Source organism: Triticum urartu, chromosome 6A (assembly GCF_056163025.1).
Source record: "Triticum urartu cultivar PI428250 chromosome 6A, HENAU_Tu73, whole genome shotgun sequence".
NCBI classification, from domain to species: Eukaryota; Viridiplantae; Streptophyta; class Magnoliopsida; order Poales; family Poaceae; genus Triticum; species Triticum urartu.
The window spans coordinates 120,935,442-120,961,709 of record NC_141878.1 but is presented as its reverse complement, the minus strand read 5'-3'; positions in this window follow the sequence as shown (position 1 = coordinate 120,961,709).

Genomic DNA, 26,268 nt, shown 5'->3' with positions numbered 1-26,268 from the left:
AGGCGTAGGATGAAGATGGTCTCTCTCAAGCAACCCTACAACCAAATAACAAAGAGTCTCTTGTGTCCCAAACACACCCAATACAATGGTAAATTGTATAGGCGCACTAGTTCGGCGAAGAGATGGTGATACAAGTGGTATATGGATGGTAGATAAAGGTTTTTGTAATCTGAAAATATAAAAACAGCAAGGTAACTAATGATAAAAGTGAGCACAAACGGTATTGCAATGCGTTAAAACAAGGCCTAGGGTTCATACTTTCACTAGTGCAAGTTCTCTCAACAATAATAACATAATTGGATCATATAACTATCCCTCAACATGCAACAAAGAGTCACTCCAAAGTCACTAATAGCAGAGAACAAACGAAGAAATTATTGTAGGCTACGAAACCAGCTCAAAGTTATTCGTTCGGATCGATCTATTCAAGAGTTCGTACTAGAATAACACCTTAAGACCCATATCAACCAAAACCCTAATGTCACCTAGATACTCCAATGTCACCTCAAGTATCCGTGGGTATGATTATATGATATGTATCACACAATCTCAGATTCATCTATTCAAACCAACACAAACTACTTCAAAGAGTGCCCCAAAGTTTCTACCGGAGAGTCAAGACGAAAACGTGTGCCAACCCCTATGCATAGGTTAATGGGCGGAACCCGCAAGTTGATCACCAAAACATACACCAAGTGGATCACGTGATATCCCATTGTCACCACAGATAAGCACGGCAACACATACATAAAGTGTTCTCAAATCCTTAAAGACTCAATCCGATAAGATAACTTCAAAGGGAAAACTCAATCCATTACAAGAGAGTAGAGGGGGAGAAACATCATAAGATCCAACTATAATAGCAAATCTCGCGATACATCAAGATCGTATCACCTCAAGAAAATGAGAGAGAGAGAGAGATCAAACACATAGCTACTGGTACATACCGTCAGCCCCGAGGGAGAACTACTCCCTCCTCGTTATGGAGAGAGCCGGGATGATGAAGAAGGCCACCGGAGAGGGATTCCCCCTCTGGCAAGGTACCGAAACGGGTCTAGATTGGTTTTCGGTGGCTACGGAGGCTTTTGGCGGCGGAACTCCCGATCTATTCTACTCCTCGAAGTTTTTAGGGTATATGGGTATATATAGGAGGAGGAAGTACGTCAGTGGATCTCCAGGCTGTCCACGAGGCAGGGGGCGCGCCCAGGGGGGTGGGCGCCCCCCCCCCCCTCGTGGGCAGCCCGGGACTCTTCTAGTCCATCTCCGATACTCCGTGGGCTTCTTCTGGTCCAAAAATAAGTTCCATGAAGTTTTAGGTCAATTGGACTCCGTTTGATTATCCTTTTGTGCGATACTCTAAAACAAGCAAAAAACAGAAACTGGCGCTGGGCTCTAGGTTAATAGGTTAGTCCCAAAAATCATATAAAATAGCATATAAACACATATAAAACATCCAAGGTTGATAATATAATAGCATGGAACAATCAAAAATTATAGATACGTTGGAGACGTATCACCTCTCTCTCCCTTTTTCTCTCTCTCCCCCTTTGAAGAGAATAAGCTTTGGTGTGATCTCTCTCCACCTTTGACATCAACTTCCAAGAAGGGATCTTCTAGAGTGTGAGTCAAAAGGTTTGGTCCTTGAGTCACAAAGCAAAGCAGCATATAGAATGTGATGATGGTAGAGGACAAGAATCATTGAGTGGAGCTGGAATAAAACTATAGGAACATATGGCAAATTGTCTTCTCTGTAGTGAAATCGGTGATACCGAGTTGTAGTCTTCGGTGGTACCGAATTGGTTCGGTTTAACCGAAAGCAATAGATCGGTATGTTCGAGTCCAACATAGAGAGAACACTTGTCACCTCAGCTCACTAGGCAAATAAGATATCTCAAGGATTTGCAAGGAATTAACTAAAGGATTTGCAATGAATTGGATGCAGAAATTGCAGAACAAAACAGATAAAGGAAAATCTAGCTGAAGTTTTTTTAAGGATAAATGCAAAAATCATAAAAACACTAGAGAACTTCATCTAGAAATGGGCGGTGACAAAGTCACCTAAGTTAGAGTATATTGACTGAGGAGTCAAGTGAGAACACTTGATCGTAGGTCATACTCATCGTTTAAGCTCAAAATGGGTTTACCATTTTTCGTTCAAGCATTTGATGTATTCACATCTTGTTGAGCTGCTTTGACCCATATCTTGGGGTAAAGCTTCTCTAAGATGGAATGACATACCTTGGGGTGGTGGTGTTGATCTTACTCATGTAGTTGAACTTGTGTGGGTTGCTCAAGGTTGATGTAGCTCATCAAGAGTTGGGAGCACCACTTGGAAGCGAGTTCATCTACCTACATGGGTTAGTTGTGTAAGGAAGAGCACTTGTGTATCCAAAATGACAATCATGAAATTTGATACCAAATGAAATTTGATTATATAGAATTTGTCAAAGGATATGTTGAAGGGTTTCATGCTTCCTTGTCTTCAACCACCATTGTATAATGACTTTGTCATGTAGAGGTTGATCAAGATGTGAGTGAGTTGCAATCTCATAGATTTAGATTCATCCAAGTACCTACAAGGGTTAGATAGCATGCGAGGGTGCAAATATATCCAAGACATATGATCATCATCATAAGATAAGAGTCAAAGATTAGTCGTAGGCTCATGCCTTGCATGTAACCAAATGGAGTTCCTACTCCAAGTTTGAAGCATCAATGATGTTCAATTCACCTCTCAAACGGCAAAAGACTCTCTCATCAAGCGGTTTGGTGAATATATCCACCAATTGTTTGTTGGTACGAACATGCTTAAGATCAATGTCCCCTTTAGCAACATGATCTCGAATGAAATGATGACGAACTTGCTTAGTTCGAGAATGTTGCATGGGATTGTGAGCAATCTTAATAGCACTCTCATTGTCACAAAGCAACGGAACATGTTTCACATTGATCCCATAATCATTAAGAGTTTGGGTCATCCAAAGTAATTGAGCACAACATGAACCAGCGGTAATGTATTCTGCTTCGGCGGTTGATAAGGATACCGAGTTTTGTTTCTTCGAGGACAAAGACACAAGAGATCTACCAAGAAATTGACAAGTACCCGAAGTGGACTTACCTTGTCGCCGGCATAGTCCAAATCGGAATAGCCAACAAGATCAAACAAGGACCTCTTAGGATACCAAATGCCAAAATTTGGTGTATGTATTAAGTATCTCGATATCCTTTTCACAGCCTTAAGATGACATTCTTTGGGGGCCGCTTGATATCGTGCACACATGCACACACTTAGCATAATATCGGGACGGGAGGCACATAGATATCATAATGAACCAATCATAGAGCGATAAACCTTTTGATCAACTGGTTCACCGTCCTTAGTCAAATCAAGATGTCCACTAGTAGGCATTGGTGTTTTCATACCTTTGCTTTCTTGCATATTGAACTTCTTGAATAAGTCCTTGGTGTACTTTGTTTGAGAAACAAAGGTGCCTTCCTTAGTTCGCTTGATTTTCAAACCAAGAAAGAACTTGAGTTCACTCATCATAGACATCTCAAACTTCTTCGACATTAGCTTCCCAAACTTTTCACTAAAATGAGGGTTAGTCGAACCAAATATTATACCATCAACATAAATTTGGCACACAAATAATTCACCATTAACCCTTTTAGTAAAAAGAGTATAATCTATGTTTCCAATCTCAAAGCCTTTTTCAATAAGAAACTTGGTCAGGCATTTATACCACGCTCTAGGAGCTTTTTTAAGACCATAAAGAGCTTTGTGAAGTTTGTAAACATGATCGGGTTTCTTAGGATTGAGAAAGCTGGGAGGTTGTTTAACACAAACTTCCTCCTCAATTTCACCATTTGGAAAAGCACTTTTAATGTCCACTTGGTACAAGGTGATATCATGGTGATTAGCATAGGAAAGTAAGATGCAGATGGACTCAAGTCTAGCAATGGGGGCATATGTCTCACCATAGTCCATACCTTCGACTTGAGTGTAGCCTTGGGCGGCGAGACGTGCTTTGTTGTGAACGACTTGACCATCTTCGTCTTGCTTGTTGCGAAACACCCATTTGGTACCAATGATGTTGTGGTTATTGTCGACCTTCTCGACCAATGTCCACACTTGACTTCTCTCGAAGTTTGATACGTCTCTGTCGTATCTATAATTTTTGATTATTACATGCCAATATTATACAACTTTCATATACTTTTGGCAACTTTTTATAATATTTTTGGGACTAACATATTGATCCAATGCCCGGTGTCAGTTCCTGTTCGTTGCATGTTTTTTGTTTCGCAGAATATCCATATCAAACAGAGTCCAGACGGAATAAAAACTGACAGAGATTTTTTTAGAATATATATGATTTTTGGGAAGAAAAATCCACGCGATACGGTGCCTGGGGGAGGCACGAGGCAGGGGGCCGTGCCCCACCCCCCTGGGCGCGCCCCTGACCCTCGTGGCCACCCCGTAAGGCAGTTGATGCCCTTATTTCGCTGCAAGAAAGCTAATATCCGGATAGAGATTGTGTTCAAATTTCAGCCCAATCGGAGTTACGGATCTCCGGGAATATAAGAAACGGTGAAAGGGTAGAATCTGGGAACGCGGAAACGGAGAGAGACAGAGGGACAGATCCAATCTCGGAGGGGCTCTCGCCCCTCCCACGCCATGGAGACCAAGGACCAGAGGGGAAACCCTTCTCCCATCTATTGAGGAGGTCAAGGAATAAGAAGAAGGAGGGGGGCTCTCTCCCCCTCGCTTCTGGTGGTGCCGGAGTGCCTCCGAGGGCCATCATCATCACTGCAATCTTCACCAACAACTTCACCGCCATCATCACCAGCTCTTCCCCCCTCTATGCAGCGGTGTAAACCCTCTTTTACCCACTATAATCTCTACTTAAACATGGTGCTCAACGCTATATATTATTTTCCAATGATATATGGCTATCCTATGATGTTTGAGTAGATCCGTTTTGTCCTATGGTCTATTTGATGATCGTGGTTGGTTTGAGTTGCATGTTTTATTATTGGTGTTGTCCTGTGGTGCTCTTCGTGTGGCGCAAGCATGAGGGATTCCCGCTGTAGGGTTTGCAATATGTTCATGATTTGCTTATGGTGGGTGGCGTGAGTGACAGAAGCACAGACCCGAGTAAGTAGGTTGTTTACGTATGGGATAAAGAGTACTTCATACTTTAAAGCTATGGTTGGGTTTTACCTTAATGATATTTAGTAGTTGCGGATGCTTGCTAGAGTTCCAATCATAAGTGCATATGATCCAAGTAGAGAAAGTATGTTAGCTTATGCCTCTCCCTCATATAAAATTGCAATAATGATTACCGGTCTAGTTATCGATTGCCTAGGGACAAGTAACTTTCTCATAACAAAAAGCTCTTTACTAAAACTAACCTAGTTGTTTCTTTACCTAAACAGCCCCTACTTTTTATTTACGTAATCTTTATTATCTTGCAAACCTATCCAAAAACACCTACAAAGTACTTCTATTTCATACTTGTTCTGGGTAAAGCGAACGCTAAGCGTGCGTAGAGTTGTATTGGTGGTCGATAGAACTTGAGGCAATATTTGTTCTACCTTTAGCTCCTCGTTGGGTTCGACACTATTACTTATCGGAAGAGGCTACAATTGATCCCCTGTACTTGTGGGTTATCAAGACCTTTTTCTGGCGCCGTTGCCGGGTAGCAATAGCGTGGGGTGAATATTCTCGTGGGTGCTTGTTTGCTTTATCACTATGTAATTTTTTTTTGCTGTTCTTAGTTGTTCTTTATCTTTAGTTATGGATATGGAACACGAAATACCAAAAAAATAGGTGTACTTGCTTCTCATGGAGATGAGGAACCTCCTAAAACCTGGATGCTCGTTATGTGACAGATATTATGTACTACTTTGATAATACAGAGGAAACCCCATTCAATTTGGTAATGGGAGACACGTTGGATCAACATGTATACTTTAGGGATTATCGCTTGACTCAAAAATGGAAACTATTATGGGATCAAATTTATATGTTGAAATGGTATGCTAGGAAACTATGCTTGAGATATGATTATACTTGTTGCTCTAGGATGAAGGCTCCACACCTTCCCTTTTTATGCAAATTTAATGATAATGAAACTTTGGCTTCTTATGCTAGAGGTATATATGACTATTATGATGTGGAACAAATAGAAGAATTTGTTGCTTTTATGGGTGATTATGAAATTGAATCTATGTTCAAAGAATATGAAAATCTTTATGATGCTGTCTACAGACCTGAATATTTAGCTATCCTTAAATATTGTTATGAGAATTATGAATATAATTCCAATATTGATGCATTTATTGAGAAAGTATCCACTGTCCCAGAAGAGATTAATATTTTGCAGGAATCTATGGAAGAAGAAATTGATGAAACTGTGAGCTCATTGGATGAAAAAGATGAGGAGGAGAGTGAAGAACAAAACGAGGAAGAGCGGATTGATCACCCGTGCCCACCTTCTAATGAGATTAACTCTTCAACTCATACATTGTTTAATTTCCCTTCATGCTTACCGAAGGATGAATGCTATGATAATTGCTATGACCCCGTTGATTCTTTTGAAATATCCCTTTTTGATGATGCTTGCTATGATTGTGGCCAAGATGCCAATATGAATTATGCTTATGTAGATGAACTTGCTATAGTTCCTTATGTTAAACATGAAATTGTTGCTACTGCACACACACATGATAGTCCTATTATCTTTTTGAATTCTCCAAACTACACTATATCGGAGAAGTTTGTGCTTATTAAGGATTATATTGATGGGTTGTATTTTACTACTACACATGATGACTTTGATAGATATAATATGCATGTGCCTGCTGCTCCTACTTGCAATTATTATGAGATAGGAACTATATCCCCACCTCTCTATGTTTCCAATACGATAAAATTGCAAGAAACTGTTTATACTATGCATTGGCCTTTACTATGTGTGCATGAATTGTTATTTTATGACATGCCGATGCATAGGAAGAGAGTTAGACTTCATTGTTACATGATATATGTTACTTTTTGCTCACTACTAAATTACGAATCATTGTTAATTAAAATTGGCTTTGATATACCTTGGGATCCGGGTGGATTCACTACTTGAGCACTATATGCCTAGCTTAATGGCTTTAAAGAAAGCGCTGCCAGGGAGACAACCCGGAAGTTTTAGAGAGTCATTTATTTCTGTTGAGTGCTTTCACATAGTTTAAAAACAACAAAAATAAAGAAGGGAACCCAAAACTTTTTCAAAAACAAAAGCGAAAGTGAGAGAGACAAGCATTGTTGAAGTGGGAGCTAGCCTTGAACTTTGTTCATGCTCACTGAAACTTTGTGAATCTTGATTACAGAAACTTTTCAACAAAAATAATTATCCCCTTGTACAATTCCATTGTATTATAAAAATAATGTGCCAAGTTTTGCCTTTAGGATGTTTACTTTGCTTGTTGGTTTGTACGGTGCAGGACAGAAACTTTGGCTGTAGTGCACTATTTTACATTTTTTACTCGAACGTCAAATGGTTCTGATTCTTTTTGCACTGTCTTTATATACAAATTTTTTATTTTTCCTAATTTTGGCAGAATTTTTCAAGTATCATAAGTATGGTGAATGTTCATATTATTAAAGACTGTTCTGTTTTAGTCAGATTCTGTTTTTGATGCATAGTTTGCTTGTTTGATGAAACTATCGATTTATATCAGTGGAATAAGCCATGAAAAAGTTATATTAAAGTAGCTATAATGAAAAAATAAAATATGAATTGGTTTGTAACGGTACTTAGAGTAGTGATTTGCTTTATTATACTAACGGATCTTACCGAGTCTTTTGTTGAAGTTTTGTGTGGATGAAGTGTTAGATGATCAAGAAGGTCTCGATGTGAGAAGAAGGAGGAGAGGCAAGAGCTCAAGCTTGGGGATGCCCAAGGCACCCCAAGTAAATATTCAAGGAGACTCGGGCGTCTAAGCTTGGGGAGGCATCCCCTCTTTCTTCAACAAGTATCGGTATGTTTTCGGATGCGTTTCGTTCATGCGATATGTGCAATCTTGGAGCGTCTTTTGCATTTAGTTTTCACTTTCCTTTTATGCACCATGCTGGTATGAGATAGTCCTTGGTTGATTTATATAGTGCTCATTTCACTTCACTTATATATTTTGAGTATGGCTTTATAGAATGCTTCATGTGCTTCACTTATATCATTTGAAGTTTGGATTGCCTGTTTCTCTTTACATAGAAAACCGCCATTTGTAGAATGCTCTTTTGCTTCACTTATAATTGTTAGAGCGTGGGCATATCTTTTGTAGAAAGAATTAAACTCTCTTGCTTCACTTATATCTATTTAGGGACATGACACGAACTGGTCATTCACATGGTTAGTCATAAAATCCTACATAAAACATGTAGATCACTGAATATGATATGTTTGATTCCTTGCAATAGTTTTGCGATATAAAGATGGTGATATTAGAGTCATGATAGTGGGTAGTTGTGGATTAGTATAAATACTTGTGTTGAGATTTGTGATTCCCATAGCATGCACGTATGGTGAACCGTTATGTGATGAAGTCGGAGCATGATTTATTTATTGATTGTCTTCCTTCTGAGTGGCGGTCGGGGACGAGCGATGATCTTTTCCTACCAATCTATCCCCCTAGGAGCATGCACGTAGTACTTTGTTTCGATAGCTAATAGACTTTTGCAATAAGTATGTGAGTTCTTTATGACTAATGTTGAGTCCATGGATTATACGCACTCTCACCCTTCCACCATTGCTAGCCTCTCTAGTATCATGCAACTTTCGCCGGTACCTTAAAGCCACCATATACCTTCCTGAAAACAGCCACCATACCTACCTATCATGGCATTTCCATAGCCATTCCAAGATATATTTCCATGCAACTTCCATCATCATCATATACATGACTTGAGCATTTATTGTCATATTGCTTTGCATGATCGTAAGATAGCTACAATGATGTTTTCATGGCTTGTCCATTTTTTGATGTCATTGCTATGCTAGATCATTGCACATCCCGGTACACCGTCGGAGGCATTCATATAGAGTCATATCTTTGTTCTAGTATCGAGTTGTAATATTGAGTTGTAAGTAAATAAAAGTGTGATGATCATCATTATTAGAGCATTGTCCCATGTGAGGAAAGGATGATGGAAGCTATGATTCCCTCACATGTTGTGATGAGTCTCCGGACTTTAAAAATAAATAAAAGAGGCCAAATAAGCCCAAATAAAAAAAGAGACCAAAGAAGCCCATCAAAAAAAAGAACAAAAAATGAGAGAAAAAGATAGAAGGGGCAATGTTACTATACTTTTACCACACTTGTGCTTCAAGGTAGCACCATGTTCTTCATATAGAGAGTCTCTTGAGTTATCACTTTCATATACTAGTGGGAATTTTCATTATAGAACTTGGCTTGTATATTCCGATGATGGGCTTCCTCAAATGCCCGAGGTCTTCATGACAAAGCAAGTTGGATGCACACCCACTTAGTTATCAGTCTGAGCTTTCATGCACTTATAGCTCTTAGTGCATCTGTTGCATGGCAATCCCTACTCACTCACATTGATATCTATTGATGGGCATCTCATAGCCCGTTGATACGCCTAGTTGATGTGAGACTATCTTCTCCTTTTTGTCTTATCCACAACCACCATTCTATTCCATCTATAGTGCTATGTCCATGTCTCACGCTCATGTATTGCGTGAAAGTTGAAAAGCTTTGAGAATGTCAAAAGTATGAAACAATTGCTTGGCTTGTCATCGGGGTTGTGCATGATTTGAATATTTTGTGTGATGAAGATGGAGCATAGCCAGACTATATGATTTTTTAGGGATAACTTTCTTTGGCCATGCTATTTTGAAAAGACATGATTACTTTATTAGTAGGCTTGAAGTATTATTGTTTTTATGTCAAATGATAGACTATTGCTTTGAATCACTCATATCTTAATATTCATGCCATGATTAGATATGTGATCAAGATTATGCTAGGTAGCATTCCACATCAAAAAATATCTTTTTCTCATTTACCTACTCAAGGACGAGCAGGAATTAAGCTTGGGGATGCTGATACGTCTCCGTCGTATCTATAATTTTTGATTGTTCCATGCCAATATTATACACCTTTCATATACTTTTGGCAACTTTTTATAATATTTTTGGGACTAACATATTGATCCAGTGCCCAGTGCCAGTTCATGTTTCTTGTGTGTTTCTTGATTCGCAGAATATCCATATCGAATGGAGTCCAAACGGGATAAAAACTGACGGAGATTTTTTTGGAATATACATGATTTTTGGGAAGAAAAATCCACGTGAGACGGTGCCCGAGGGAGGCACGAGGCAGGGGGCGCGCCCCACCCCCCTAGGCGCACCCCTGACCATCGTGGCCACCCCGTAAGGCAGTTGATGCCCTTCTTTCGCCGCAAGAAAGCTAATATCGGGATAGAGATCGTGTTAAAATTTTAGCCCAATCGGAGTTACGGATCTCCGGGAATATAAGAAACGGTGAAAGGGTAGAATCTGGGAACGCAGAAATAGGGAGAGACAGAGAGAGAGATCCAATCTCGGAGGGGCTCTCGCCCCTCCCACGCCATGGAGACCAAGGACCAGAGGGGAAACCCTTCTCCCATCTAGGGAGGAGGTCAAGGAAGAATAAGAAGGAGGGGGGCTCTCTCCCCCTTGCTTCCGGTGGCGCCGGAGTGCCACCGGGGGCCATCATCATCACCGCAATCTTCACCAACAACTTCACCGCCATCATCACCAACTCTTCCCCCCTCTATGCAGCAGTGTATCCCCTCTTTTACCCACTGTAATCTCTACTTAAACATGGTGCTCAACTATATATATTATTTCCCAATGATGTATGGCTATCCTATGATGTTTGAGTAGATCCGTTTTGTCCTATGGGCTATTTGATGATCGTGATTGGTTTGAGTTGCATGTTTTATTATTGGTGCTGTCCTATGGTGATCTCCGTGTCACGCAAGAGTGAGGGATTCCCGCTGTAGGGTTTGCAATATGTTCATGATTTGCTTATGGTGGGTGGCGTGAGTGACAGAAGCACAAACCCGAGTAAGTAGGTTGTTTACGTATGGGATAAAGAGGAATTGATACTTTAATGCTATGGTTGGGTTTTACCTTACTGATCTTTAGTAGTTGCGGATGCTTGCTAGAGTTCCAATCATAAGTGCATATGATCCAAGTAGAGAAAGTATGTTAGCTTATGCCTCTCCCTCATATAAAATTGCAATAATGATTACCGGTCTAGTTATCGATAGCCTAGGGACAAATAACTTTCTCGTAAAAAAGCTCTTTACTAAAACTAACATGGTTGTGTCTTTACCTAAACATCCCCTACTTTTTATTTATGTAATCTTTATTATATTGCAAACCTATCCAAAAACACCTACAAAGTACTTCTAGTTTCATACTTGTTGTAGGTAAAGAGAACGCTAAGCGTGCGTAGAGTTGTATCGGTGGTCCATAGAACTTGAGGGAATATTTGTTCTACCTTTAGCTCCTCATTGGGTTCGACACTCTTACTTATCGAAAGAGGCTACAATTGATCCCCTATACTTGTGGGTTATCAAACTTGTGTAGCTCTTCATGCATGGCGTTTATCCAATCCGGATCTTCCAATGCTTCTTCAACCTTCATAGGTTCAATGCTAGAGATGAATGAATAATGTTCACAAAAGTTAGCCAAACGAGTTTTAGAGCGAGTGATTCTCCCGGTTTGAATATCGTTGAAGATTTGTTCGACGGGATGATCTCTTGAGACTCTTGCTCGAACTCATGAGAGCTTTTGCTTGGGTCGGGGTGGAACATCTTCTTCATCATCTTGTCCTTCTTCATTGTTGACATTGTCATTTCCTTATCGTGCTGGAGAAGGAGGTTTATGAGGTTCATCTTGGTGTACTTCCTCGTTTTCTTCATCTTGGTGCGTCCCACTTGTGGATGCTTCCGAATCAACTCTTGGTTCACCTTGTCGTGAGGTAGAAGCTTCCACTTGGATGGATGAGTTACTCTCCTTCACCTCTGTTGGACGAATCTTGCCAATAAACAAGTCTTGGATTGCTTCCGAAGGATCTTTATCTCCTACATAAATTGGCAATCGCCCTACTTGCGAGCCGTTAGATTCATCAAACTTCACATCTACCGTCTCTTCAACCTTTCGGGTGAAATTGTTGTAGACACGGTAAGTGTGAGAGTTTGAGCCATTACCAAGTAGGAAACCTTCATGAGATTTAGGAGCAAATTTAGAACGACGATGCTTATAAAGAATGTAGCACTTTGAGCCGAATACTCGAAAGTATCCAACTTGTGGTTTGTTACCGGTGAGAAGCTCGTATGCCGTCTTGCCGAGCAGCTTGTGAAGATACAAGCGATTTGTTGCATGACAAGCTATCTCAACCACTTCCGCCCAAAAGTGTTTTGGAGTCTTGTACTCATCAAGCATCGTTCTCGCCATCTCAATAAGAGTTCGGTTCTTCCTCTCAACAACTCCATTTTGTTGAAGTGTGTACGTAGCCGAGAACTTATGTGAAATCCCTTCTTTATCAAGAAAGGTATCCAGATTTGAGTTCTTGAACTCCGTTCCGTTGTCGCTGCGAACCTTCTTGATCTTCACTTCAAATTGATTTCGGGTCTTTCTAGCGAAGTTCTTGAAGATCTTTTTGACCCAAAATTTATCATCAAGAAAGAACACCCACGTAAATCTTGAAAAATCATCAACTATAACTAGACGAAATGCATTACCACCAAGACTCTTGTAGGCATTGGGACAAAAGATATCCATATGAAGTAGCTCGAGCGGTCTTCTTGTGGTCATAATGTTCTTCACGGGGTGACTTCCTCCAACTTGTTTTCCTGCTTGACAAGCACTACAAAGTCTATCCTTGTCAAATATAACATCTTTTACTCCAAGGATATGATCACCTTTAATAAGCTTGTCAAGATTTCGCATGCCCACATGGCCTAACCTTCTGTGCCACAACCAACCTTTCGAGGATTTAGCAATTAGGCAAGTTCTAGGTTGAGAATTTCTAGTGAAATCAACAATATATAGATCACCTCTACGTGTACCGGTAAAGACCATTTTATGATTATCTCTACGAAACACTTGGCAATCTACTTCAGTAAATAGGACATTGAAACCAAAGTCAGCAAGTCTAGATATAGAAAGTAAATTGTAGCCAAGAGATTCAACAAGCATAACATTTTGTATGGAGCTATCATGTGAGAAGGCCACCTTACCAAGGACAACCACCTTACCCTTTGAGTTGTCACCAAAACTGGCATACTTTCGAGGGCCGTCGTTTTCAGCAAGCTCACGAAACATATCTTTGTCTCCGGTCATATGAGCAGTACATCCACTATCAAGGACCCATTCCATTCCTCCAGCCATGTAGCCACGAAGATTAGCCATAAGACCAAAGTGTCTCATAGACTCATCAAGATCAAAGTCACTATCATCATCCTCATCATAGTATCCATGTTCAACATCGTCATGTGGTGGATCAATTCCTAGAGAGAGTGATTCATTACAAGTATGACCGTAACAATGTTCATCTCTATGAATTCTAATGACTTCGGAAATGATATTGCTAATGATTCCAACATCTCCTTTGGCACTCGTAAGATTAGTAAGCTCAAATGAACAATTACCAAATTTGGGATCATTGGAACTCATCTTACTCAAGGAAATAGACTTATGGAGGATCTCATCTAAGTTTTTTAAGGAATTGTTTGGAAATTGTTCCTCAAGGAATCTCCATATGGTGTAGGCACAATCAAGAGTAGGCAACTAGCAAGCAAGTTTCTAGGCAAACCTCTAGTGATTAAATTGACAGTTCTAAGATTATGGATCATGTCAATAGACTCATCAAGGGTAGGATGCAAAGGATCAACATGAGGTGCACAAGGGCTAGTAATGTACTTGTTCAAATGATATTCATTGAAAATCTCAAGCATCTCAATTTTCCACTCATGAAAGTACTCTCCATCAAGAATAGGCACTCTACGTCTAAGACTCCCCAACGTAGACTCATCCATCTTCCTCCAATGGTGATTAAACCAAAGAAATGGAGACCAAAGCTCTGATACCAATTGAAAGGGATCGAGAAGAGGTGTCTAGAGGGGGTGAATAGACTCTTAGCAAAGAAAAGTGGCAGTTTTTAATTTCTTCAAGTTGAGGTGGAGTTTTAGCACATGTTTAATCATTCACAATACATATCAAGCAAGCATGACAAGAGTATATGAGCAGCGGAATGTAAAGCATGCCATTTGCAAGGATGAAAAGGGATGGGATTGGAGTGTGCAAACGCGGTTGGAGACACAGAGATTTTTAGCGTGGTTCTGATAGGTGGTGCTATCGTACATCCACGTTGATGGAGACTTCAACCCACGAAGGGTAACGGTTGCGCGAGTCCACGGAGGGCTCCACCCACGAAGGGTCCATGAAGAAGCAACCTTGTCTATCCCACCATGGCCATTGCCCACGAAGGACTTGCCTCACTAGGGTAGATCTTCATGAAGTAGGCGATCTCCTTTCCCGTACAAACTCCTTGGTTCAACTCCGCAATCTTGACGAAGGCTCCCAAGTGACACCTGACCAATCTAGGAGACACCACTCTCCAAGAGGTAATAGACAGTGTGTTGATGATGAACTCCTTGCTCTTGTGCTTCAAATGATAGTCTCCCCAGCACTCAACTCTCTCTCATAGGATTGGATTTGGTGGAAAGATGATTTGAGTGGAAAGCAACTTGGGGATGGCTAGAAGTCAAGATTTATGTGGTTGGAATAGAATATCTTGACCTCAACACCAGTGTAGGTGGTTCTCTCTCAGAAAATGTATGATGGAAGTGTAGGCATGTTCTGATGGCTCTCTCCACGAATGAAGAGTGGGTGGAGGGGTATATATAGCCTCCACACGGAATCTAACTGAGGGAGTCCTGGATCAGGGGGTCTCCGGACTGCCGGACTATATCCTTTGGCCGGACTGTTGGACTATGAAGATACAAGATTGAAGACTTCGTCTCGTGTCCGGATGGGACTCTACTTGGCGTGGAAGGCAAGCTAGGCAATACGGATATGTGTATCTCCTCCTTTGTGACCGACCTTGTGTAACCCTAGCCCTTTCCGGTGTCTATATAAACCGGAGTGTTTTAGTCCGTAGGACAATAACATACAATCATACGATAGGCTAGCTTCTAGGGTTTAGCCTCTCCGATCTCGTGGTAGATCAACTCTTGTTATACCCATATCATCAAGAATAAATCAAGCAGGACGTAGGGTTTTACCTCCATCAAGAGGGACCGAACCTGGGTAAAACATCGTGTCCCCTACCTCCTGTTACCATCTGCCTTAGATGCACAGTTCGGGACCCCCTACCCGAGATCCGCCGGTTTTGACACTAACACTAACTGTTACACACAATTTACCAAAATCGGTGGGCCGAATCAGAAAACTCGGTCAGACCGATTTAGTTCATAATGTGACCGTTAGGCATTTCGGTGGGACCGATATGATCAACTCGGTAGGACCGATGTGCTAGGGTTAGGGTAAAGCCTCATCTCGGTTTTACCGATTACACAAACTCGGTGGGATCGATTTGGGTAATAAGTGAAACAGAGAGTTGGCCAAACAAACTCGGTGTATTCGGAGGAGGAACCCGCCTTGCAATGCTGAAGACAACATTGCATGCCGGACTCATCGTCATTGAAGCCTGGTTGAGGGGCTACTGAGGGAGTACTGGATCAGGGGGTCTCCGGCCAGCCGGACTATATCCTTTGGCCGGACTGTTGGACTATGAAGATACAAGATTAAAGACTTCGTCTCGTGTCCGGATGGGGCTCTACTTGGCGTGGAAGGCAAGCTAGGCAATACAGATATGTGTATCTCCTCCTTTGTGACCGACCTTGTGTAACCCTAGTCCTTTCCGGTGTCTATATAAACCGGAGGGTTTTAGTTCGTAGGACAATAACATACAATCATACCATAGGCTAGCTTCTAGGGTTTAGCCTCTCAGATCTCATGGTAGATCAACTCTTGTAATACCCATATCATCAAGAATAAATCAAGCAGGACGTAGGGTTTTACCCCCATCAAGAGGGCCCGAACCTGGGTAAAACATCGTGTCCCCTACCTCCTGTTACCATCCGCCGTAGACGCGCAGTTCAGGACCCCCTACCCGAGATCCGCCGGTTTTGACACCGACATTGGTGCTTTCATTGAGAGTTCATCTGTGTTGTCGCTGTTAGGCTTGATGGCTCCTACAATCATCGATAGCGATGCAGTCCAGGGTGAGACTTTTCTCCCCGGACAGATCTTTGTGTTCGGCGGCTTCGCACTGCGGGCCAACTCGCTTGGCCATCTGGAGCAGATTGAAAGTTACGCCCCTAGCCACCAGGTCAGATTTGGAAGCTTAAACTACACGGCCTATATCCGCGGAGACTTGATCTTCGACGGATTCGAGCCTCTGCCTTGTGTGCCACGCGGTCACGATGAGTACGATTTAGCTCTACCACCAGACAGTGTTCAAGAGATCGCACCGGCAGCCGCTCCGACCCTCAATTCGGAGCCAGTTGCGCCGTCCATGGATGGGTGGATAGACCCCTCCACGGAGGCCTTACCCTCAGCGGCGATCGAGCCAAACATCGACCTTACCCTTCATGAGAGCCATGTTGTCAAACTGCAGGATCCTTCTCCGGCCACGGACTCCGAACCGCCTGCGCCCGTTCCTAGCGAATCCGATTGGGCACCGATCATGGAGTTCACCTCCATGGATATTTTTCAGCACTCGCCCTTTGGCGACATACTGAACTCATTAAGGTCTCTCTCCTTGTCAGGAGGATCCTGGCCGAACTATGTCCGGCAGGATTGGGATGCGGATGACGAAGAAATTCGCTGCCCACCCACCACCCACTTAGTAGCCACCGTCGACGACTTAACCGACATGATCGACTTCGAATCCGAAGACATCGACGGTATGGACGATGATGCGGGAGATGAAGAGGAACCACTGCCCACAGGGCACTGGACAGCCACCTCATCACACGATATATACATGGTGGACACACCCAAAGAAGGCAATGGCGACGAGACAGCGGAGGATGACCCCTCCAGGAAGCAACCTAAGCGCCGGCATCAGCGGCGCCGCTCTAAGTCCCGCCAAAGCAAAAATGGTGATTCCGGCACAGGAGATAACAACACCCCAGACAGTGCCGAAGACAACCGTCTCCAGCAAGATCCAGCACAGGAGGATGGAGAAGTCAGCCATCATGAGAGAGCGGCAGATAGAGAGGAAGAGGATAATAATTACATACCTCCCTCCGAAGACAAGGCAAGCCTCGACGATGGCAAATTCGTCGTGCTAGAGGATCCCGTCGAACAAGAGCGCTTCAAGCGCCGGCTTATAGCCACGGCAAATAGCCTTAAGAAAAAGCAGCAGCAGCTTCAAGCTGATCAAGATCTGCTAGCCGACAGATGGACTGAAGTCCTAGCGGCCGAGGAATTTAAACTCGAACGCCCCTCCAAGAGTTACCCAAAATGCAGGTTGCTACCCCGACTGGAGGAAGAAGCGTATGATGCGGCTGATCGACCACCCCGTGGCCGCGACAGAGAGGCATTCTAGCCAAAAGCTCAGCCTGCACGCCGACGCCATTCAAATAAAAAGGCATGGGGAAATATGCCAGACCTGCGAGATGTATTGGAGGACAAAGCAAAACATGCAAGATCGATCTACGGATCACGAGGGCGCGCCACTACGCGAGACGATAATCGTCACGCCGGATACAGCAAAAGTAAATCCGGCCAGGCCAAACACAGCGGGCAAGACTCAATGGAGCTGCGTCGCGATATAGCCCAGTACAGAGGCACCGCACACCCCTTATGCTTCACAGACGAAGTAATGGATCATCAAATCTCGGAGGGTTTCAAACCCGTAAATATAGAATCATATGACAGCACAACAGATCCTGTGGTATGGATCGAGGATTTCCTCCTGCATATCCACATGGCACGCGGTGATGATCTACACGCCATTAAATATCTCCCACTCAAACTCAAAGGACCAGCTCGGCATTGGCTCAATAGCTTGCCAGCAGAGTCCATTGGCTGTTCGGAGGATCTAGAAGCCGCATTCCTCGACAACTTTCAGGGCACTTATGTCCGACCACCAGATGCCGATGACTTGAGCCACATAATTCAGCAGCCAGAGGAATCGGCCAGGCAATTCTGGACACGGTTCCTAACAAAGAAAAATCAAATCGTCGACTGTCCGGATGCAGAGGCTCTAGTAGCTTTCAAGCACAACATCCGCGATGAGTGGCTAGCCCGGAACCTTGGTCAGGAAAAGCCGATATCTATGGCAGCCCTCACAACACTCATGACCCGCTTTTGTGCGGGAGAAGACAGCTGGCTGGCTCGCGGTAACAACATATCAAAGAACCATGGTACTTCGGATACCAAAGACGGCAGTAGCAGGTCACGTCGCAACAAACATAAGCGCCGCATTAACAGCGACAATACCGAGGACACGTCAGTTAACGCCGGATTCAAAGGCTCTAAACCCGGTCAGCGAAAAAAGCCATTCAAAATAAGCACTCCGGGCCCGTCTAGTTTGGACCATATACTCGATCGCTCGTGTCAAATACACGGCATCCCCGACAAGCCGGCCAACCACACCAATAGGGATTGTTGGGTGTTCAAGCAGGCCGGCAAGTTAATTGCCGAAAACAAAGATAAGGGGCCAGGGCCACATAGCGATGACGAGGAGGAGCCCCGGCAGCCGAATACCGACAGAAGAGGTTCCTCCCACAAGTGCGGACGGTGAACATGATATACGCAACCCACATCCCCAAGAGGGAGCGCAAGCGTGCGCTCAGGGACGTATATGCGTTGGAGCCAGTCGCCCCAAAGTTCAACCCATGGTCCTCCTGTCCGATCACCTTCGATCGCAGGGACCATCCCACTAGTATCCGTCATGGCGGATTCGCCGCACTGGTCCTAGACCCAATCATCGACGGATTTCACCTCACTTGAGTCCTTATGGATGGCGGCAGCAACCTGAACCTGCTTTACCAGGACACGGTGCGCAAAATGGGTATAGACCCCTCAAGGATCAAACCCACAAAAACGACTGAGGGAGTCCTGGATTAGGGGGTGTCCGGATGGCCGGACTATACCTTCGGCCAGACTCCTGGACTATGAAGATACAAGATTGAAGACTTCATCCCGTGTCCGGAAGGGACTTTCCATGGCGTGGAAGGCAAGCTTGGCGATATAGATATGTAGATCTCCTACCATTGTAACCGACTCTGTGTAACCCTAGCCCTCTTCGGTGTCTATATAAACCGGAGAGTTTTAGTCTGTAGGACGAACAACAATCATACCATAGGCTAGCTTTTAGGGTTTAGCCTCTCTGATCTCGTGGTAGATCTACTCTTGTACTACCCATATCATCAATATTAATCAAGCAGGACGTAGGGTTTTACCTCCATCAAGAGGGCCCGAACCTAGGTAAAATATCGTGTCCCCTGCCTCCTATTACCATCCGACCTAGACGCACAGTTCGGGACCCCCTACCCGAGATCCGCCGGTTTTGACACCGACATTGGTGCTTTCATCGAGAGTTCCTCTGTGTCGTCACTTTTAGGCCCGATGGCTTCCCCAATCATCAACAGCGATGCGATCCAGGGTGAGACTTTTCTCCCCGGACAGATCTTCGTATTCGGCGGCTTTGCACTGCGGGCCAATTCGCTTGGCCATCTGGAGCAGATCGAAAGCTACGCCCATGGTCATCAGGTCAGATTTGGAAGTTTGAACTACACGGCCGACATCCGCGGAGACTCGATCTTCGGAGGATTCGAGCCACAGTCGAGCGCGCCGCACTGTCACGATGGGCATGATTTAGCTCTGTCGCCGAACAGTGCCCTGGAGGCCGCACCTGTGTCCGCTCCGACCCCTAGCTCGAAGCCGATCACGCCAATCGAGGATAGGTGGTTAGACACCACCTCGGGGGCTGCAATCTCTACGGCGATCGAGCCGAACACCAGCCCTATTCTCTGCAAAGCCCATGACTCCAAGGAGCCGGACTCCTCTCCAGACTCCGAGCCCTTCGCGCCCTGACCGATCGAACCCGATTGGGCGCCGATCATGGAGTTCACCGCCACAGACATCTTTCAGCACTCGCCCTTCGGCGATATTCTGAATTCACTAAAGTCTCTCTCTTTATCAGGAGAGCCCTGGCCGGACTATGGTCAACAAGGTTGGGATGCGGATGATGAAGAAATTCAAAGCCCACCCACCACCCACTTCGTAGCCACTGTCGATAATTTAAACGACGTGCTCGACTTCGACTCCGAAGACATCGACGGTATGGACGATGATGTAGGAGATGAACACGAACCAACGCCTATAAGGCACTGGACAGCCACCTCATCTCATGATGTATACATGGTGGACACACCCAAAGGAAGCGATGACGAGGAACACAGGGATGCAATGAGGATCGTTCACTCGAAAAGAAATCAAAGCGGTGACGTAAGCGCCGCTCCAAGCCCTGCCTCGACAGAGACAACAGTCATACAGACCCAGCCATAGAGCAGGACGAGCCGGCGGACGACGAACATGCCTTCGAGCAAGCGTCCGAACAGGGAAACTTGGATCAACAAACCAAACACCCCGTCCCCGGCGAAAACAACAGTCCGGACAACCTTACGCCGGATAAACTCATGGAGCAGAAGAACCTCCACAAAAGGCTCGTCGCCACTACGCATAGCCTGAAAAAGCAGAAGCGGAAGCTCAAAACTGCGGAAGATGCACTCAGAATCAGATGGAGCAAAGTACGCAACACCGTAGACAAATATGCCGGCAGTCGCCGCACAAAAAGCTATCCAAAGCGAAAGCTACTGCCTGAATTTGACGAGGAGGCCTTAGAACCCCCGCAGTCAAAAAATAGAAAAGTCATCCGGTCGGATGGATGACCGCATGGCCAGCATGGAGCGGCAAGCGGCACCGCACACAAGCCGGCACGCGATCCACCAAAGGATCCGCATCAAAAAGACGGCCCAGTCAGATCTATATACGGGCCAAGAAAGCAAGCTCTAGTAAGCAATGCAACACAACAAATATCTGAACATCACGGCACACCCAAATACAGGGGCGCCGCACACCCCCTATGTTTCACCGATGAGGTGCTGTACCATGAATTTCCAGCGGGATTCAAGCCCGTAAACATAGAGGCGTACGACGGAACAACAGACCCTGGGGTCTGGATCGAGGATTATATCCTCCACATACACATGGCCAGAGGAGATGACCTCCACGCGATAAAATACTTACCCCTCAAGCTTAAAGGGCCAGCCCGGCATTGGCTCAAAAGCCTTCCCGAAAACACCATTGGAAGTTGGGAAGATTTTGAGGATGCTTTCTGGGAAAATTTTCAAGGGACCTATGTCCGCCCTCCGGATGCAGATGATCTCAGTCACATAACTCAACAGCCCGGAGAGTCAGCCCGGAAATTCTGGAACAAATTTCTTACTAAAAAGAATCAGATAGTCGACTGTCCAGACGCCGAATCCCTAGCAGCTTTTAAGCACAACGTTTGAGACGAATGGCTCGCCAGACACCTCGGCCAAGAAAAGCCAAGAACAATGGCCGCATTGACAAGACTCATGACCCACTTTTGCGCAGGAGAGGACAGCTGGTTGGCAAGATGCAGCACCAGCGACCCAAGTACATCCGAAGTTAGGGATGGAAACGGAAAACCCCGACACAGCAAGGACCAGCGCCGGAATAAGGGAAACAGCCCAAAGAGCACGGCGGTCAACGCCGGATTCAAAAGCTCACGGCAGAATCAGAGAAAGCCGCCCCTCAAGGATAACATCGACGAGCTAAACAACTTAAACAAAATCTTGGACAAGATATGTCAAATACACAGTACTCCCGGGAAGCCTGCGAACCATACCCATAGAGATTGTTGGGTTTTCAAGCAAGCCAGCAAGCTCAACGCCGAACACAAGGGGCTCGACACACCAAGTGAGGACGATGACGAACCCCACAAGTAGAGCACCAGGGAACAAAAGGATTTCCCACAAGAAGTCAAAACAGTGAACTTACTTCACGTGATGAACAGAATGGCGCCACAAGAGATACGCGCCATACGGCCTATCCCAGAGGAGTCTCACCAATGGTTGTTAAAACCAATCATCTTCGACCATCAGGATTACTCTAGAAGTATCCGAAACGCAGGCTGGACTGCCTTGGTATTAGATCCAATAATCGGCGGACTCCATTTTACAAATGTCCTGATGGACGGCTGCAGTGGTCTAAACCTGTTATACCAGGACACAATCCACAACATGGGGATAGACCCAACAAAAATTCGCCATAGCAAAACCTCCTTTCAAGGGGTAACGCCAGGCCCGGATGCCCTCTGCATGGGTTCTCTCCGGCTAGAAGTTATGTTCGGCTCCCCCGATAACGTCCGTTGCGAACAGCTAACTTTCCACATCGCCCCATTCTCAAGTAGCTATCAAGCACTGCTGGGACGCGAAGCTTTTGCCCGCTTTAACGCAATACCGCATTATGCATCTCTTATGCTTAAGATGCCCGGTCCACGAGGCATCATCTCATTAAAGGGAAAACATTGAGTGTTCCTCCCGCGCGGAAAACAATGCGGCTGCCTTGACAGCCCCACAATAAAGCGGCTTCACCAGCCAAAGCATCTAAACAGGTCGTCAAGACCACGGACACGGCTAGACGAGTCCGGCATAAACATACAATTGATAAAGGCTTAATAGCCGTATAAACATATAAAACAAGAGACAATAAAGCTCAATTTTACCCATTTCGATTCATAATTTGTTTATTTAGTATAACTCATGTTCGACACAATCTTTCTTTAACTAAGTTCCTCTCTTTTACAGATGAACACCGTGCTACGCCCGTCCAGGATACGGCACAACGGAGACACAGGCACATACGTGCAGCAGGGACCCGTTCCAAGGATTCTTTTCAGATTAAGACCTTGCGTAAACCTTTTTTACTGTCTCTTGTTGATACACATCCCCTGGTTTCTTGGTATAACCAAGGAGGAGGCTGGCGTTTTGGCATGTGGCCACGTCAGAGTTTTGCGCGTACCTGGACACTAGGGGCTTATTACTAAGGGCGTTATCCCGCCCGCCCTCATAAAGACCGAATACCTTAGGGAGTGTCCAGCGTCGCGAGTTTGGCCTTATATGCATCAGCTCTGAATCATGTCTTTGGTCAAATGTTGGGTTTGCCTGGATCCTGTGTTTTGCTGCCTTACGTTCTGCTCTATCGGCTAAGGCGGCACCAGGAGAACTACTGAGATTGTGCCCCGGTTCGGCCAGGCGAGCACCTCAGTAGAGAAAGCCGAAAACTGACTGTCACGATATAGCGTGAGACTGGTCAACCACTCGATGACATACCGGAATCTTTAGGATTCCTTCGCATTAACGAAGGGTCGTTTCCCGGCCAAGCACATACGCGCCCCGAGTTCGGGCGAGCGCAGGCGCCACCAGTGGCTATATAAGTAACCTCAATGTCAAACTCCTATGGCTAAGTGAAAGTGATAAAGCATCATAGTCCGATTGCCTAGTTCGCTGCGCTATCACCTCCTTTGTAGGACCAAGACGTTGGATCAAGCGTGAAAATGTGCCTTTTGCGAACACCCCCGCATTATGTGCGTGGGGGATGAAGCCGACGACTGCCATCTTTTAGATTATATATACATATATGTTAAATGGCCGCATAGGAGGTATCATAATACTTGCAGGCACAAGTATAAAAAGCTTCTACAATTTATCAAAATATTGTTTTACAATAATACATGTTATTCGAATATAGTATCCTTCGAGCACTGCGTCTCTATTAAACGAGCGCCTTGCAGAACTTCCTGAAAATAGCGCTCGGCAGGTACTCGGCTTCCATCCGAGTCTAGGGATGAAACAGCGGTGGCTTCCATTTCCGCCCAGTATATCTTGACACGGGCAAGAGCCATCCGCGCACCCTCTATGCACGTTGACCTCTTCATCGCATTGATATGCGGCGCCGCACCAAGGAACTGCTGCACCAAGTTGAAATAAATTTTCGGCTCTGGTCTCTCTGGCCACAGATGACTCACGACATACTTCATGGCGAGTCCGGACAACCTATTTAGCTCGGCCCATTCGGCCAAATGATCGGCTAATGACAGTGGACTCTCTGGATTGTGGAACTGCGACCAGAAGAGCTTTTCCACTTCACGATCTTCTTGATCTCGGAAGTGCTCAGCCGCATCTGCGGCACTCGCTGCTAAATCCAGATAGGTGTCCGTTGTACTCCACATCTGGTCTAACGGAGCATGTTTAGGATCACAGAACTTCCTCCGTAGCATAAAGGGCTTTCCAGCCACGATTTCTCCGGCCTGATGCAGCTCCTCCTTCACAGCTCTCATCGCAGAGCGAGCATCCTTGGCATCGGCAACGGCCTTCTTCAGGTCCGTCTATTCTGCCCGATCTTCTTTTTCAAGAAGCTTGCAATGGTCAGCAGCGTTCTTCAGCTTCACGGCCATCTCGGCCATTTCCTTCTTGCTTCGGCAGTGAGCAACCTGTTCGGCTTTCAGCTCTTCAATTGCCTTTCCGGCAGCCGCATCACTTTTCCTGGCTTGCTCCTTGGCTCGGGCAAGTTCCGCCCAAAGATTCTCCATGGCAGCAGCACTATCTGCATCAAGCGCACACATTGTAAGATACTGGCATAAAGCTCCTCTTACCAGGCGCCGCCGAAGGAATTACAAACCTTGTGCCTTGTCAAGCCGCTTGTTGACAAGCGCGATGTCGGCATCTGCCACATCAAGTTGCCGCTGTAGCTCGGCAAATCCATCAGTCCGGCTGGCCACCGGACACTTCGCCACCTACGTATAAAGGCGGAATATTAGACCTGGGATTATGATCCTCTGTGCGCCGTCACTTTTGACAACACACAGAGTCTCAGGGGCTACTATCTACACAGGGCGCATCTTATTTATGCGCAACTATCCAAAAAGGGTACATTATTTCGCGTACCTCAAAACCTGTCAGTAAACTCCTAACGGCCTCGTGCAATCCGCTCTCTGCGGATGAAATCCTCTCAATCACCGTACCCATCAATGCACGGTGCTCCTCTGAGATAGATGCTCGCCCTAGCAGATCCTTCAGCTCCTCCGACCGCGCACCAGACGGCACCGGACTCGTCCGATGGCCATTTTCGAAGGCCGGACGCAGAGGGCTTTGGGGGGCCATATGACTACCTTCCGGCCCCGCCGGATTCAGAGAAACCCTCCGCGATGATACCTTAGGGTCGCCCGCCTCGCAAGGCGGTATGGCAGGGGGAGGCGTTCCGCTCTCCATCATCTCCGGAAGAAGATCCCCTGAAGACGAGCTCTGCTGAGAAGGGCTAAGGTCCGAGCTACAAGGTAAATTTTCGATTACTTTTCTCAGATATAAAGCAGGGATTTCTATCATTTCTTAAAAAGAAAACTCCTCTCTACTTACGGCTCGGTGGAGGGCTGATCCCCTTGAGGGCATAATTCGGCCGAAGTATCCCCCAGCACAGGACCCTCTGGCGAAGATTTCTTCCCCCGCTTTAAGGCCATGGTCTCCGAGTCTTCAGAGGCGGTCCTCTTCTTCCCCTGAGGAGAGGAATTTTTGATTCCTCCCTTCCGGACAACCTCCTTTGAGGAGGCTGTAGCTCCCTTGTCCCCTCCCTCGCTTCCCTTTGAAGGCACAACCTCCAACATCCTGACTAGCACGGGACCCAGCATGGTCTCGGGGAGGGGGGCCAGACACCTGATTAGCTTTTCTTTCGCTATCCACTCCTGTTTAAAGGACAGCTCTTTTAGGGGCAATTTTATGATAAATATACGAATAGCGAGTCCGGGCACAAGGCTACTTACTTGAGTATCCAGACGATTGCAGCTCAGACCTGCGTCCTCCGTAGAATCCGGACACACTACTTGTGGTCCGAAGAACAATTTGTACATCTCCACAAGTGTCATGCCAAGAAAATGTTGGAGAACTCGTGGTCCCTCCGGGTTGAACTCCCACAGGCGGAGGGGGCGACGTTTGCAGGGCAGAACTCGGCGAATTAACATAACCTGCGTCACCATGACCAGACTGATGTCTCTTTCTAGGAGATCTCGGATGTGGCCCTGCAACAGGGGCACGTCCTT